The 5,297-nt window shown below is 30.5% G+C and overlaps 1 pseudogene; it reads left to right on the top strand.

The window, feature by feature from the left end:
• Positions 1 to 321: 321 nt before the first annotated feature.
• Positions 322 to 5,297, top strand: part of LOC120281180 — a 10,431-nt pseudogene continuing 5,455 nt past the window's right edge.

Raw genomic sequence — 5,297 nt, 5'->3', positions numbered from 1 at the left:
ACAGGATGTACCAAAGGTTGAGTTGAAGGCATTGAGATGTCAGCACAAAAATAGCTTCGGGGCTTAAACTCCCCTTCATCCATGAAATGCTTTCCTATCATTGCAGGTTCCTCTTTCTTGAGCATTGGCATCAATGGCAGAGAGGAAGCTTTCTTCTTCTCGGCCGAGCCTGAGCGACGTGGTGATGGTGGCAATGGTGGTTTGGCCATGGTTTAGATCTGGTTTTGAGAAGAAGGTTGTGTGTGAGAAGAGTTTGAGGTCTAGTACCTCTTTTATATAGAGAGAGTGTTGTGCAACTTACCTTAGTTTGCTGGCGGTGAAATGTGGTGGCAGTGTTGCATGGCTGACAAGAGGCAGAAGTTCAGTTGGAACTCAATGCACCCATTGGTTGTAAATTTTTTTCACATTTTGTGAATTAATAAATGAGATGTACTTCAAAACTTTATAATTAATGGCATTGAACTTTATTTTCTTGTCTTTTATACGTAAGGTTGGAGTCAAAAATATATATATATATATATATATATATAGAAATAGAGAAAGAGATAAGTGATGCATGATGGCACAGTGACACGTAATAGAGTGTGTTTACGTATGTGTGTGTCTACGTGTTGTTGAGAAGATTTTTGAAAATCCTGATTAATAAGTTATTTATTTTTATATGGTATAATAATAAAAAAACTTTACTCCCTAGGTTGTTTTTTTATCTATCACAAATCTTTATTTTTTTTTATCTGTTATTTTCTAACATCAATAAGCATTTATTATTTTTTATCCAAAATCACTCTTAACACTTTATTCAACTCTCTTATTGGAATTAAATATGAGAGAGAAATGTGAAGATATAAATTAAAGATAATTTTGAAAAAATAACTAATTTTTTATAAAATTTTATGAAACTAGGTACATGAGATTCAATTAATCATGACAGATAAAAAGAAAATAAGGAAGTATATTGGGAATATTTCAAATTAAATCATAAAAAATTTAATCTCAAAACTTTTTTTGATATATTGGAATCATGAACTTTTGATCCCATAAAGGATTGAGAAAATAAGTATTAATGTGTTATATACAATCATGGGTATTAATAAATTCGAAGATAATATGTAATTTTTGTCAGTAGCGTAAATAATAATATGTAATTTTGTCGTAATCGTAAATGATCATAAATATTTTGTAAATTTCAAATTTTTAAAATTTATGGAAATTTTTGTTGTGTAATTATATTGTCGTATAATACGCCAAAGTTTATTTATTTATTGTTTAATTTCTTCCTTCAATCCCTTTTAATTGGGGAACATTTTTTTATTTTTAAATTTTTCGATAAGATAGAAAAGAAGTTAAACAATTGACAAGGTATGATAAGTGTATATTTGTGCATCATTTAATATTGTTTTATACAATTATTTGGCATGTATTACAGTATTTTATTAGAATATGATTTTAAACATGGTGAAAAAACGTATTTTCAAGTGCCAGGTAGTGCTTAAGGAGGAGAGAGAGCCACAAGAAGCTATTTGGAGCCAAGATAAAGAAAATAGAACTCTCTCAACATCAACGATTGCAGAACAGGCCCCACAGAACACCTTACGATCCCCTTACAGCCAGACTTACGCCCGTAATCTTCATCCATGGAACCTTGCAAGCATGCTTATGGCCGTGAGCATAAAGATCAAACAGAGGGACGTACTTATGGGTAGGCTTATGCCCGTAAGTTAGACCGTAAAGCTAAGGCTATCCAAAGGAGCTTACAAGAAGGAATATGTGGCCATAAGGGGGTCGCAAGTGCCATCTAGAGAAGATTACAGGTACTTACGGTCGTAAGTTGTATCGTAACATCGACACAGAAGACCTCAGAAGCGAGATTTACGGCCGTAACTCTGCCAGTAAGGCACGCTCATATAAGATGCCTGCAAGTAACTAGGCATAAAAGATTCTGATGAAAGTTTTGAAGATATTTTTTTATGGCGAAGCTTAGTAAAAGAAAGGGGGATCAACTTCTCCATATCTCTTAGGGCAATTTATAAAGGAGAGGAGACTCGCCTACCTTCAAGGAACACCATTGAAGCCGTCAAGGAGCACCTTAGCGACGTTTATGGAAAGAAAAGGGGAAGGACATCGGCAATCTCAAGGAGCAAGATTAAAAAATGTGGTTTTATGCTTTCAATTATGTCTATTGTCTCTTGTGAATTGTTTAATTGTTCTCCTTTGATAGAGAATTATTTTGTAGGTGTTTGGCCGTAGATAAACTCTAGGGTTTATGATTTGATTAACTTTGGTTGTAGATCTTTTATGCTTTTACATTGATTATTAATTGAAATATTTTATTATTAAATTCAATTGCGCTTATCTATTGTCTTGAACCCTATTAAGGCGAGTGCCCTAAATTCATGTTGGATATGCTTGTGTGACGAGTCGAGAGACCCACAAAGTATAGGCAAGCTGCAATTTAAAAAATTACAAGTACGCCTAGAGGTAGGGTACTTTGGAGTTCTCCTCCCATAATCCTTTCAAGTGAATTGATAAGCAATTTCATTCATATTGCAATCGTAGGGAGTAGGTTCATATAGAGATCTCGATTTCACTTTATATGGGATTACAAGCAATTACTTCGAGAGAAGAATTGTCTATATTTTAAATGCTTGTTTATTCTTATTAAGAGTTCATAGAGTACACTATTGTCATAGGGTTGTCTATATCCGCACCATTTGGGATCAGTCATTACACACCTTGAGAAAGGGGGTAGTATAATTCAGGAACTCTCTCAGTTCAATTTGGATTGCTACACTTTTACAACCATTGTCCTGGGACTAACAAACCCTAGAGGGAAGTTATGCCCGGACACATCCTCCTCTATGCTTGTTTAACTGTATTTTCTTTTTAGCACTTTCGATTCTTGTTTTCAGTTTGTTTTCATGTATCACTATTTGGATTAGGTTAACTCTCGGATTCGAATCAGTACTAGTAGTCTCTAGTTCCCTGTGGAATGATATCCTACTTCTTAGCACACTTTATTATTCGATCAACAAGTACAATTGCTCTTTGTACATAGGTGCCTCATAATTCGTCCTTATCAAGTTGCTTGATAAATTTCTCGTAATTAATTCCCAACTAATTACTTTTAAATTCCTCATTTTTAAACCAATCATCAATAGCTTTTTCCTTTCCAAATTCCACAATATTTTACCCTTTATTTTCCCTTCCAATTTCCTCAAATTTTACGGTGGTATATATTTTAATTGTATGGCATTAACATTGAAAAATAATTGTTTTGCAAAAAAATCATACTACTTAACTATTGTCAATTTTAAAATACTCCATTTGTTTCTATTTATAAGGCTATTTTAATCAATTTATGATCATTAACAAAAAATCAATTAACTCAATTAACCAATTTTATCAATTTTTTTCAAAAACTACTCTTATTTAAAAAAATTCATTAAATTTTTCATTAATTTCTTTTTACTTTAATTATATTTTTTTATTTCCTATTTCAAAAATAATATTTTTAGTTTTTTTCAAAAATTTATTAAAAAAATTATAGAAATACATTAATGATAAAAAAATAAACTTGAAAAATATTTAATACTTCATAGATTTTTTAAATAGATAAATAAAAAATTAAAGTTTCTATAATGAGATATATAAATAAAGACGAAAAGCGATCGGGAGAATATTTCTCTATTTGTGTGCGCTTTTTTTTTATTTAGAGAATGAATAATGATTTATACATGTGTAACTCACAGCCTAGGTTTTATGCCATATATTTACATCAGTTGTTATTTGTGTTAATATTAATATCATTCATTGAATTTGGAATTTATCATAAAATGTGAGTCATAACAGTCATTTTTAAATTTATTATTGCTTAATAAGATTTGCATAGTATTTTTATTATTTGCTGCTATACATGAGAAATGATGATATGTTGACAATGTACAAGGGCACTAAACACTAAATTTTATCATCCAACTTTCTGAGAGAATTGTTCAAGGTATTTCTGAATAAAAACAAGAGTCCTTCAATCCTTCAAGAGTAAATATCTCTTGAAAAATCAATAAAAGTGTGAAAATAGGAAAAAAATTATCATTTTCAATAAATAAAAACGGACTATTCCACATCAAACTCTAAATCTAATTTAACTATTAACATTTTTCATACTTAAATAATTTTAAGAACAAAATAGAATAAAATAAATTTATTCAAAGCCATTAACTAGCTATAAGAAGTCTTTTCACTTAACTTTGATCTCCGGCAAATTTAAACAAATTATATAAATTAAATATCAATGAAACTTTAATTCTAATTCAAAATCAAACTCAATTGATCAAAGTTTTCATATACCTCAAAACACAAATATCAAGGTTTGCAACTCCAGCCCATTCTTTCAGACTAAGAAACTCAATGAATATTTTTTTTTTTTTGAATAAATTGAAATTCTCTTTGCTCTAAGGGCGAAAAAAAAAAGAGGGGTGGGACCAGCTCAAGCACAATACTAATTAAGCAAATTATTCGGAAAATAACTGACAATGTACCACTAATTTCCATACTAGATAACTTGAGATAAGTAACTTTGGTGAAGTAGGATAACATAAGTTATCCTCAACTAAAGAGTTTGTTGAACATACAACCATGCATAAATGGGTGATTGAAAAATTAGATACAACAATATTATGTTTCATAAGAGCCATTTTAAAAATGGGTGAGGAAAATGAACAAATTAAAAGACTATATAAAAACCTTCTTTAATATTTTAAAAGTACAAGAAAAATAAATACAAAATAAAAATAAAAGACAACTGCACTTAATTAATGATATATATATATATATGTTATAATTACATAAGTAATATAATATATTAGATTATCACGTTTATCATAAGTAGACTCTATTCACCAACCTTTGTGAGACAAGTATTTTATCTAGAAATATTCAAATCTCTCTCTATATATATACATGCTTTGTCCGTATTTATTATTTTGCAGCCTGGTTGTTCTCATATAAGTTTTGATCTCTATTTATCATCTTTAATTCTTTCTATATTTTTTAACATATGTGGTTTTTTCTTAAGGATATCTCGCAAGCCAATGATTTTTGCATTTAACCATTCAACATCAAGATTTAAGGATGGCTCATTGCATTGTCACCTCCCAGCTCCGCCAATTAGAGAAGCCTTTCCACCACCAAATTCAAGCCTTTAGCCGTCGTGGTAAACACCTCTACCAGGGTTAGACACATTGAAGAAGTCTTGCTTGGTAGACTGCAGCAACCATCATGATGGGAGGAAAGAAGTT

The sequence above is a fragment of the Dioscorea cayenensis genome, chromosome 17 (assembly GCF_009730915.1).
Source record: "Dioscorea cayenensis subsp. rotundata cultivar TDr96_F1 chromosome 17, TDr96_F1_v2_PseudoChromosome.rev07_lg8_w22 25.fasta, whole genome shotgun sequence".
Classification (NCBI taxonomy): Eukaryota; Viridiplantae; Streptophyta; class Magnoliopsida; order Dioscoreales; family Dioscoreaceae; genus Dioscorea; species Dioscorea cayenensis.
The sequence above is the reverse complement of the archived record's forward strand: the minus strand, read 5'-3'. Positions and strand labels throughout refer to the sequence as shown.